Source organism: Monodelphis domestica, chromosome 3 (genome assembly GCF_027887165.1).
Source record: "Monodelphis domestica isolate mMonDom1 chromosome 3, mMonDom1.pri, whole genome shotgun sequence".
NCBI lineage: Eukaryota > Metazoa > Chordata > Mammalia > Didelphimorphia > Didelphidae > Monodelphis > Monodelphis domestica.
Window position 1 is genome coordinate 121,837,406 of NC_077229.1, and position 13,332 is coordinate 121,850,737.

Below are 13,332 nucleotides of genomic sequence, written 5' to 3' on the forward strand. Positions count from 1 at the left end.
AACACAACACTCTACATGAGATATTTGTTAAATAAATAAATTGGAAGTATTATGTGAGCTCTGAAAGGAAAGGTACCTAATCAGTGATAAATCCTGCAAGGCTTCATGGGAGGCTGGCTATTTGACCTAGAAGTCAAAGGATGAATAAAAATTTAACAGCTAAAGATTATTTCAAGTCACCAGGACCAAACAAACTGCAAATATAACATATATATGAAAATTCATATATATCCTATATATCATAGGATAACATATGTCTGTGTGTGCATATATATATATATATATATATATATATATATGAGACTCTAGAAGCTATCCAGTACAATTCCCTTATTTTATAACTGAAGAAACTGACTTGTTCAAGGGTTCATGAGAAGCTGTCAAACAAAGCAGGATCCCAGGATGCTAAGAGAGTTGTTCAATGTGATTAACAATTCACTTTTGTTTGTTTTATAAAAAGTGTTGAAAATTGGAGAGGTGCCCCATGATTGGGGAAGAGCCGATGTCCCCAAAAGGGAAGAGAGTAGAGTCCTAAATGATAAACATAGAAACTTCAATTTGGTTTGTGGGAAAATACCAAAATTAGAGTAATTTTTTGGAGAAAGGAAGAATCCATATAGATGACTCCCCCAAGAATGTAAACCCTGGAAGAGAGACAAGGCAAATGATGATGGCAAAGACTGATTACCTCTGGAGAGATGTTTTTTCCCTCTACACCTATTTTCACTTAATTCTTTACTTCCAGAAATGATCATTATTTCCTTCCCATTCATACCTTGTATAATCTCTGCAGGCATGGCTTATCTTGTAGCTAATCTTGGCTAGCTTCTCTATAATTTCAAATTGATTGAGGAGCTTCTTTACACTTCCTAACAGAGTAAAACTTTATGCTTAAATCAAAATTTGAATGATTTGAACTTTCTATAAAATTTGATGGTCATTCCTAATTTTGTACCTTTTACAATCGGTGTATTGGCATTCTAAGTGTAAACCACTCAAGGTTGTCTGTGATGTATAAGTCATCTTGAATTAAACCACTCAAACCCTCAAAGAGGAAACATTTCATATCACACTGTCTGGTTAGCTGCCTTTACCTCTCATAATTTCATCAAGTCAGTTCACTAAGATGATGAATAATCTTAAAATAATGCTATAAGGATAGGTTGAAACTTATTTAGCTTTACGGAGAAAAGATTTGGGAGTAGAATAGATCACAGGATATAGGTCTTGAAATATTCAGAAGATCATCATTTGAAAGAAGATTGTCTTATTTTATGTCACTCCTGAATAATAATAGCTAGTGTTTACATCACACTTTAAGATTTGCCAAGTGTTTTACAAATATTATCACATTTTAATCTCATAACAATCTTAGAAGGCTGATGCTGTGATAATCCCCATTTTTAAAATGAGGAAACAGGTAGACAAGGATCTCATAGCTATTGCATCTAAGAATAGATTTGAACTCAAGATTTCATTAGAAAATGAGTTTCTTCTTTCCGAGTTAACATGGCTGCAATCTAGACGCGAATCGCTTCCTCTCCCCAGCACCGAACGAAATAGACTACCTCAAAAGAGTATAAAAATCACCTTTTGGAGCCAATATAATAAAAATGACCATCCTACCCAAACTCATCTACTATTTAGTGCCATACCCATGGAACTTCCAAAAATATTTTTTACTGATTTAGAAAAAACCATAACAAAGTTCATTTGGAAGAAAAAAGGATCAAGGCTATCCAGGGAAATAATGAAAAAAAAATACAAAGGAAGGGGGCCTTGCAGTCCCAGATCTCAGACTATATTATAAAGTAGCGGTCATCAAAACAATTTGGTACTGGCTAAGACACAGAAAGGAGGATCAGTGGAATAGACTTGGGGTAAGTGACCTCAGCAAGACAGTCTATGACAAACCCAAAGATCCCAGCTTTTGGGACAAAAAACCACTATTTCATAAAAACTACTGGGAAAATTGGAGGGCAGTGTGGGAAAGATTAGGTTTAGATCAACACCTCACATCCTACACCAAGATAAATTCAAAATGGGTGAATGACTTGAACATAAAGAAGGAAACTATAAGAAAATTAGCCGAACACAGAATAGTATACATGTCAGACCTTTGGGAAGAGAAAGGCTTCAAAACCAAGCAAGACTTAGAAAGAGTCACAAAATGCAAAATAAATAATCTGGAATACATCAAATTAAAAAGTTTTTGTTCAAACAAAACCAATGTAACTAAAATCAGAAGGAAAGCAACAAATTGGAAAGCAATCTTCATAAAAACCTCAGACAAAGGTTTAATTACTCAAATTTACAAAGAGCTAAATCAATTGTACAAAAAATCAAGCCATTCTCCAATTGATAAATGGGCAAGGGACATGAACAGGCAGTTCTCAGCCAAAGAAATCAAAACTATTAATAAGCACATGAAAAAGTGCTCTACATCTCTTATAATCAGAGAGATGCAAATCAAAATAACTCTGAGGTATCACCTCACACCTAGCAGATTGGCTAACATGACAGCAAAGGAAAGTAATGAATGCTGGAGGGGATGTGGCAAAGTAGGGACATTAATTCATTGCTGGTGGAGTTGTGAATTGATCCAACCATTCTGGAGGGCAATTTGGAACTATGCCCAAAGGGCGATAAAAGACTGTCTGCCCTTTGATCCAGCTATAACACTGCTGGGTTTTACCCCAAAGAGACAATAAGTAAAAAGACTTGTTCAAGAATATTCATAGCTGAGCTCTTTGTGGTGGCCAAAAATTGGAAAATGAGGGGATGCCCTTCAATTGGGGAATGGCTGAACAAATTGTGGTATATGTTGGTGATGGAATACTATTGTGCTAAAAGGAATGATAAGGTAGAGGAATTCCATGGAAACTGGAACGACCTCCAAGAAGTGATGCAGAGCGAAAGGGGCAGAACCAGGAAAACATTATACACAGAGACTGATACACTGTGGTACAATCGAAGGTAATGAACTTCTCCATTAGGGACAACGCAATGTCCCTGAACAATCTGCAGGGATGTAAAAAAACAATATCCACAAGCAGAGGATAAACTATGGAAGTAAAAACACTGAGAAAAAGCAACTGCTTGACTACAGGGGGGAAAGGGATACGACTGAGGAGAGACTCTAAATGAACACTCTAATGCAAATACCAACAACATGGAAATGGGTTCAAACCAAGAACACATGTGATACCCAGTGGAATTGTGACTTGGCTATGGGAGAGGTGGTGGGAAGGGGGTGGGGGAGGAAAAGAAAATGATCTTTGTTTCCAATAAATAATGTTTGGAAATGACCAAATAAAATAATGTTTAAAGTGAAAAAAATCACCTTTGAAAGAACAGAGGGACTCTCCAGTACCCCCACAGAAACAAAGGTATGTGGGGCTTGAACATTTCCACACTATAAGGAGGAGGAAAAGCTTGCACAAAAACGTGAACTGAGCCGCCCCTCCCTCCTCACTCCCCACCAAACCAGAGTAAGGTATCAGAGGGCTCACTGGGATAGCGAGTGAGTGAGGAGCATCTTTGTCTGGGGGGCACACCAGGGTCCATGGGATCTAAAGACTGCAAGGAAACGACCTCTCAGGGCAGTTACATGGGAAAATCATGTGCTGAGCAAAGCATTCTGAGAGGCTGCTCTGAGCAAAGGAGAGGCCACACTGAGAGGCTGCGATGAGCAAAGGGGTGGCCGTGCTGAGCACAGGGGCCTGAGCTCTAAGAAACCTCAGAGGCTGGGAAGAACTAGTCTGAGGCAACCTAAATTCACAGAAAACCCACCCATATCACCCAGACCCCGGACCAAAAAGGAAAAGGGAATAAAACCATCAAAGGGATGGCTCACATGGCCCAAAATCAAGCCTCCAGGAAGAAAGAGAAAAAGGTGACTATTGAAAACTTTTATGGCGGGAGTACCCAAGGAAAAGAAGAGAAAGAGGATGAAACCCAAACAAAATCAAAACATGCCTCACAAAATGGAAATTATCCACAAGCTCTGGAAGAACTCAAATTGGAGCTTACCCAAAAGATGGAAACCTTCTGGAAAGAAAAATGGGAGGAGATCAGCAATCTGATATACAAGACTTCACAATTGGAGAAAGAGCTGGAAGCATCTAATAGAAGGGCAGACAAAGCTGAAAAGCAAAACCAGTCCCTAACAACCAGAATTAAGCAACTGGAAGACAGTGAGCATGGAAAGCAGCAAGAATTAATAAAGCAAAGCCAAAAAATTAATGAGTTAGAAGAAAACACAAAATATCTCACTGAAAAGGTCACAGACCAGGAAAACAGAGGAAGAAGAGACAACGTGAGAATTATTGGTCTGCCGAAAAACCAGAGATAAACAAAAATCTCGATGCTATTCTACAGGAGATTATAGAAGAAAATTTCCCACATGTTCTGGAGCAAGGGGGAAAAATAGAAATAGAAAGGGTTCATAGAACACACTCTATACTAAATCCCCAAAAGACAACCCCCAGGAATTTAATCATCAAATTCAAGAGCTTACAAGAAAAGGAGAAAATCCTACAAGAAGCCAAGAAGAGGAGCTTCAGATATAGGGGGGCTCCCATAAGGATCACATATGACTTAGCAGCTAACACACTAAGAGACCTCAAAGCATGGAACACGATATTTAGAAAGGCAAGAGAGCTGGGTCTTCAAGCAAGAATCAACTACCCAGCAAAACTGACTATATACTTCCAGGGGAAAGTATGGGCATTCAACAAAATAGAAGATTTCCAAGCATTTGCTAAGAAAAGACCAGAACTTAGTGGAAATTTTGATATTCAATCACAGAAAGTAAGAGAAACATGAAAAGGTAAATATGAAAGAAAGGGAAAAGGAGATAAATCTTATCTTTTTCTCTAAGTCAAACTCTCTTCTATAAGGACTACATTTACATCAAATTATATATATTAATATGTGGGGAAAATGTATTGTGCAACTCTCAAAAATTGTATGCACCATAAGAGTAGTTAGAAGAATCATGCATAGGGAAAGATTGGGGCATCAAGAAGATTTGGAGAAAGGGGGGGCAAAGAAAGGAAAAGGGAGGGGGGGAAGCGTCGACAATACTATGACTTACTTCAAGAAATGGGTGAGGGACTAAATAGATTAACCTTTCCCATACAAAGATACACAAGGGAAGGGGAGGGGAAGATCTCTCATATGAGAAGGAGAGGAAGAGAACGTGAAGTGGTATTACTTAAACCTTACTCTCAGTGAAATCAACTCTGAGAGGGAAGAACATCTAGATACAGTGGGATCCTGAATTCTATCTTATCCAACAGGGTAAGAAAGAAAGGGAAATTAAGGAGGGGGAGGGGGAATGGAGTATAAAAAGTGAGGGAAGGAGAGGGGGAGGGGAAGGGTGCATAAAAAGAGAAGGGCTAGAAAGGGAAGCATACCAAGGGAGGGGACTAGGGGGACTGACCTAAAGTAAATCACTGGTTCAAAAGGATATAGCTAAAGAAGGAAGGTCAGAACTAGGGGAAGATATCAAAATGCCAGGGAATCCACAATTGACAATCATAACTTTGAAGGTGAATGGGATGAACTCACCTATAAAATGTAGACAAATAGCAGATTGGATTAGAACCCAAAACCCTACCATATGTTGTCTTCAAGAAACACATATGAGGCATATTGATACTCACAAGGTTAGAATTAAAGGATGGAGTAAGACCTTTTGGGCCTCAAGTGATAGAAAGAAGGCAGGAGTTGCAATCATGATATCTGATAAAGCCAAAGCACAAATAGAGCTGATCAAAAGGGATAAGGAAGGTAAATATATTCTGTTAAAAGGGAATATAGACAATGAGCAAATATCACTAATCAACATGTATGCACCAAATAGAATAGAATCCAAATTTCTAATGGAGAAACAAGGAGAATTGAAGGAGGAAATAGACAGTAAAACCATATTAGTGGGAGACTTGAACCAACCACTATCAAATTCAGATAAATCAAACCAAAAAATTAGAAAGAGGTAAAAGAGGTGAATGAAATCTTAGAAATACTAGAGTTAATAGACATATGGAGAAAAAAAATAGGGACAAAAAGGAATACACCTTCTTCTCAGCACCACATGGCACATTCACAAAAACAGATCATACACTAGGCTACAGAAACATGGCACTCAAATGCAGAAAAGCAGAAATAACTAATAAACAAGACTAGAAGCTGGTACTTTGAAAAAACAGACAAAAGAGACAAAGTACTGGTCAATCTAATTAAAAAAGGAAAGAAGAAAGGCAAATTAACAGAATCAAGGATGAAAAGGGGGATCTTACCTCCAATGAAGAGGAAATTAAGGCAATCATTAAAAACTACTTTGCCCAGCTATATGGCAATAAATATACCAACCTAGGTGATATGGATGAATATTTACAAAAATATAAATTGCCTAGATTAACAGAAGAAGAAATAGATTTCTTAAATAATCCCATATCAGAAAAAGAAATCCAACAGGCCATCAAAGAACTTCCTAAGAAAAAATCTCCAGGGCCTGATGGATTCACCAGTGAATTCTATCAAACATTCAAAGAACAGCTAACCCCAATACTATACAAACTATTTGACATAATAAGCAAAGAGGCAGTTCTACTAAATTCCTTTTATGACGCAAACATGGTTCTGATCCCAAAGCCCGGCAAGCCAAAAACAGAGAAAGAAAATTATAGACCAATCTCCCTAATGAATATAGATGCAAAAATCTTAAATAGGATGCTAGCAAAAAGACTCCAGCAAGTGATCAAAAAAGTCATCCACCATGATCAAGTAGGATTTATACCAGGGATGCAGGGCTGGTTCAATATTAGGAAAACCATCCACATAATTGACCACATCAACAAGCAAACCAACAAAAATCACATGATTATTTCAATAGATGCAGAAAAAGCCTTTGATAAAATACAACACCTGTTCCTATTAAAAACACTAGAAAGCATAGGAATAGAAGGGTCTTTCCTAAAAATAATAAACAGTATATATTTAAAACCATCAAGTAATATCATCTGCAATGCGGATAAACTAGATGCATTCCCAATAAGATCAGGAGTGAAACAAGGATGCCCATTATCACCTCTATTATTTGACATTGTACTGGAAACACTAGCAATAGCAATTAGAGAAGAAAAAGAAATTGAAGGCATTAAAATAGGCAAGGAGGAGACCAAGTTATCACTCTTTGCAGATGACATAATGGTCTACTTAAAGAATCCTAGAGATTCAACCAAAAAGCTAATCAAAATAATCAACAACTTTAGCAAAGTTGCAGGATACAAAATAAACCCACATAAGTCATCAGCATTTCTATATATTTCCAACACAGCTCAGCAGCAAGAACTAGAAAGAGAAATCCCATTCAAAATCACTTTAGACAAAATAAAATACTTAGGAATCTATCTCCCGAGACAAACACAGGAACTATATGAACACAACTACAAAACACTCTTCACACAACTAAAACTAGACTTGAACAATTGGAAGAACATTAACTGCTCATGGGTAGGATGAGCCAATATAATAAAAATGACAAAGGAAGGGGGCCTTGCAGTCCCAGATCTCAGACTATATTATAAAGTATCGGTCATCAAAACAATTTGGTACTGGCTAAGAGACAGAAAGGAAGATCAGTGGAATAGACTCGGGGTAAGTGACCTCAACAAGAGAGTATATGACAAACTCAAAGATCCCAGCTTTTGGGACAAAAATCCACTATTTCATAAAAACTGCCGGGAAAATTGGAGGGCAGTGTGGGAAAGATTAGGTTTAGATCAACACCTCACATCCTACACCAAGATAAATTCAAAATGGGTGATTGACTTGAACATAAAGAAAGAAACTATAAGAAAATTAGCCGAACACAGAATAGTATACATGTCAGACCTTTGGGAAGGGAAAGATTTTAAAACCAAGCGAGACTTAGAAAGAGTCACAAAATGCAAAATAAATATTTTGGAATACATCAAATTAAAAAGTTTTTGTACAAACAAAACCAATGTAGCTAAAATCAGAAGGAAAGCAACAAATTGGAAAGCAATCTTCATAAAAACCTCGGACAAAGGTTTAATTACTCAAATTTACAAAGAGCTAAATCAATTGTACAAAAAATCAAGCTATTCTCCAATTGATAAATGGGCAAGGGACATGAACAGGCAGTTCTCAGCCAAAGAAATCAAAACTATTAATAAGCACATGAAAAAGTGCTCTACATCTCTTATAATCAGAGAGATGCAAATCAAAACAACTCTGAGGTATCACCTCACACCTAGCAGATTTGCTAACATGACTATGGAAAGTAATGAATGCTGGAGGGGATGCGGCAAAGTAGGGACACTAATTCATTGCTGGTGGAGTTGTGAATTGATCCAACCATTCTGGAGGGCAATTTGGAACTATGCCCAAAGGGCGATAAAAGACTGTCTTCCCTTTTTTCCAGCCATAGCACTGCTGGGTTTGTACCCCAAAGAGATAATAAGGAAAAAAACTTGTACAAGAATATTCATACCTGCATTCTTTTTGGTTGCCAAGAAAATGAGGGGATGCCCTTCAATTGGGGAATGGCTGGACAAAGTGTGGTATATGTTGGTGATGGAATACTATTGTGCTAAAAGGAATAATAAAATGGAGGAATTCCATGGAGTCTGGAACAACCTCCAGGAAGTGATGCAGAGCGAAAGGAGTAGAACCAGGAAAACATTGTACACAGAGACTGATACACTGCGGTACAATTGAAGGTGATGGACTTCTCCATTAGGGACAATGCAATGTCCCTGAACAATCTGCAGGGATCTAAAAAACACTATCCACAAGCAGAGGATAAACTGTGAGAGTAAAAACACCAAAGAAAAGCAACTGCTTGACTACAGGGGTAGAGGGGATATGACTGAGGAGAGAACACTCTAGAGCAAATACCAACAACACGGAAATGGGTTCTAGTCAAGAACACATGTGATACCCAGTAGAATCATGTGCCGGCTATGGGAGAGGGAAAGGTAGTGGGGAAGAAAATGATTTTTGTTTCCAATGAATAATGTTTGGAAATGACCAAATAAAATAATGTTTAAAAAAAAAAGAAAACTAGTTTCTTAAGAGCAGAGAATTGTGTTTAAAAAAAATTTTTTTTTGGCTTTCTTTGTATCCCCACTAGCTAACTCAGAATCTGGCAGGCAGGAGATACATAAATTCTTGTTGACTTGACTTTTGTTACTAGCAAAAAAGTGGAAGGGAAACGGGAACCCATCAATCAAGAAATGCCAACGTGGTATACAACAGTAACATGATACTTATTGTTTCACAAAAATAAGATAAAGAATTACAAGAAACTCAGAAAGACTTGTATAAATTAATGTATCACAAAGTAGAACCAGAACGATTTTACACAATGACCACAATAATATAAAAGAAAACTAAACTTGGAGATCCATACCCAGTTCTCACTCATGGCTTCAGAAAATCAGTGGACAAGTTTTCCTTCTTTCTCTTGGCAGAGAAGTAGTAGACTTTGGATATGAAATGGGAATATGCTTTTAGACATGGCCAATGTGTTGATTTGTTTTGTTTATTGTTCATATGTGTTGTAGTAGGAGCCAGAGTTCTATTGGATACAGTTAGAAATTGCAACAGTATAAAAAAAAGCATCAATAAAAGTTCTTTTGTTTTTTAAAGCAGAGAGTACTTCCAGCAGTGATTAAGCAAGACCCGCATGCAATAATTTAGTGAACAGTATTTAAAGACAAGTTTATTAAAGTTTAGGATGATATTACTTAGCTGTTCATAGTCCATTCCTAGTTCAAGTCTTGTGACTTATAGAAAATAGCTCCTAAGGATGCAAAGGTAACCCATGGACTGTGTGAATTGATATCAGCTGTGAGAAGAAAATCCAACTGGCCTTAAATGCCATTTTCATATTATTTCTCTCATGCCTATAGGTTTCATTATTAAAGGTTGAAACTTAGAAATTTTAAAACTTACAAGGAGTCTGCGAAAATCTTATTGATGCTTCTAAGTTCAATCGGGCTGAATGAACATTTATTAAATACCCACTCTGTGTATGGTACTGTAGTAAGCCCTGGGTTTCAAAGATGCATTGCAAGTCATACTTTCAAGCTTCCAATCTCTCTGAGACCAGGGACTGTCTCTGACTTTTCTTTGTGGTCCCAAGCATGAATGGAGTACCTGGAGAATAGTAGGCACTCATATGCTTATTGACTGACCATTTCTTGATTGACAAATAGGAGGAAGATAGATAACTATGAAGGCAGGAAGAATGAAGTAAGTGAAAATGAAAGATCTGGGAAGTGTGCTATGAGAAATGAGGAGCGAGAGCTCACTTTTTTCATTTAGAGATTCATTGGATATCAGGGATTTCAGAGATCTACTAGTCCAAGCCCTACCTTAAGCATGAATACCTCATATAGTATGGGTACCATGAAGCTTCTGTTCTGAGCCACATTCCGTCTTCTTTCTAAATTCTTCCAAGGATGATCGCACTAGCTTCCATTGTCACAGTTGCCTTTTCCAATCCAACACATTGTACAAGATATGTTAGACCCTGGAGAACACAAAGACAAAAAAAAGAAATTAATTCTTCAGAAATTGTTCTCTATCCAGGAACTTAAATCCTACTTAGATATATAACATATGCATGGATAAGTAAATACAAAGTATTTTTATAATCCAGTTGTCCAAGCATGATTTGTTTGAGATAATCAATATGCAGTTGGAGATGTCAGGAAAAAAGTTTAGGAGAGAGATTTGAGGTTGACTGTGGATTTGGGAGTCATTAGTAGAATGATAATTTGAATCCATGAGATTTAATGAGAACACTGAATAATATGGACAGTATAGACAGTAGAACAGTATGAAGAGAGAAGAGGGCACAGGACTACTTGTTAGTGGGTACAACTTGAATACAACCAGAAAAGAAGGCTAAGAATGAGTGGTTACATGGAGAGAATATATGCTAGGAAAGATTAATGTCACAAAACTCAAAGAGAAGAAAGCATCATGAAGCAGAATGTGATAAGCAGCAGTAAAAGCTGCAGAGAATTCAAGAAGGATGAGGATGGAGAAAAGAACTGGATTAGGCAAAGAGGAGCATCGATAATTTTGGAAGGTGAAGTTTCAGTTTTATTGTGAACTTGGAAATCAGTCTTCTAAGAATCAAGAAGGGATTGAGAGGAAAGGAAACAGAATCACCAATTGTAGCAGCCTTTTCAAGGAGTTTAGCCATGAAAAGATGAAGATAGATGGAATGAAGGCTATGAGGCATGGAGCAGATGTGCCTAAGTCTAAGCCTGGAGAGACTTGCTCTTTAACTTGTTATGGCACCCTGAACAGTTCAAATAAAAACAATTGTTTTTAAAAATAGTGCCTAATATATTTTTAACACTGTTATGTTAGAACTTGGAAAGGAAACAAAGATTGATAAGGCAGATTCCTTGCCCTCAAAAAGTTTATAGTCTGCCAAAGGAGAATAAAACATATACATAAATAATAGAATGAAAAAGAATGTACAATCATGCATGAATAAAAATGGTCTTGGCAAGCCAGAATGACCAGTTGACCTAATAAAGGTGAGATTTATTATGGATATAGATACTTGGGTTCAGAAAAGCATCTTATAATAATAATGATAATAATAATAAGCTAGATAATATTTTGTGGGAACAAATCTGAGAATTTTAGTGGAACTCATTCGACATGAGTCAACAATTTGTCACAGTATCCAAAAAAGCTAATGTGTTACTAACCTACATAGTTTGCATAAAGAGAAACATCATAGCACTTACCTCCCAAAGTTGTTGAGAGGATAATGAGATAGTAATAATAAAGCACTTAGTATACAGTTCCTGGCAGATAATATAAATTTAGCTATTTTTCTCTAATAGTATTATATTACCCAGATGGAAAGTGGTATAAGAATAGAATCAGAAATGTAGAGATAGAAGTTGACATTCAAGGCTGGTCCTATAGTCCATTTACCTTTTACATTTTATATATGAGAAAACTGAAGCCAGGGATGTTGTGTTGCCCAAGGTCAGTCATATAAGTAAAGCATTTCAAACTTCTGTTCTCAATCATTTCATCCCCTGGCTCAGCCACTAGAGAGATCAAAGAGAGAGAGCCTAGAGGCAGAGAAAGAAAGATTCCCCCACATCTCTCCTAGGGAATTGGCCTCTACTTAACCCACAGAAATGTATAATATCTAAGCTCTCTCTATCTCTCTAATCTTATAAGTTTCTAATTGTGACCATTATCCTCTTCCCTGTCCACCCCCCCAATCACACACCACAATTCTCTGTCTCTCTGTTTCTGTCTCTCTGTTTCTCTGTCTCTCTGTCTCTGTCTCTGTCTGTCTGTCTGTCTGTCTGTTTCTGTCTCTCTGTCTCTCTGTCTCTGTCTCTCTGTCTCTCTCTCTGTCTGTCTACTTGGGGGCAGAATCAGGATCTGATACCAGGTGTTTTGATAACAAATCTGGTATTATATACTGCTCTGGTCAAATCACATCAAGATAATTAGGCTCAGATCTAGGTGTTGCATCTTAGGAACGAAACTGAGGATTATTTAGAGAAATGTGATCAGGATATCAATAGTGACAAAAAAAACATGAACAACATGAACCAAAATTCAATGGAAAGAACAGACACACAGAGTCTGGAAAAGAGAAGAATGCGATATGATGTGGCATCTATCTTCAAGCCTTTGAAGGATTGCCATGGGAAAATAATATTGAACTTGGTCCTAAGGACTGTAGTGGAGGCAGAGAGAGAGAGAGAGAGAGAGAATTTGTAAATTGAGATGCAAGAAAATGTCTTTCTGTCAATCAAAAGAAGAAGTTTCCAAAACGGAATGTTCCCAGGAGTTGGCAGTTGAGCTGACCAGGGGGAGGGGACTGGACTTGGAGTCACTCTCCCTGGAGGCTGAATGACCCTGGTGGGGCTGACTTGATTTGGGGGTTCTCTGGCTTTGGACAGTTGAAGTTGACAAGAAGGAGAAACTTGGCTTCTGAGTTGGTGGTCTATTTGAGAATTGAGCTGGCCAGGAGAAACTGAGAGACTTTGAACTTTGTTTCTCTCTGGGGTTAAGCTGAGAGACCTTGCTGATTTTGTGAAGAAGAAAGAAGATTTTGAAAAGCTATTGTCTTCCATCTCCCTAACTTTCCCTCTGTCACAATTGTGACTTCCCAAACCTTCAAATTCTCCATCAGTTTAGATTAGGGACACCCTCATCCCTCTCACCTCAGTTTCCCATCCTGTTATCCCAATAACCCCCTTGACTTGAAAAGCAAAAGAGTATCTTTATAGTTTACTC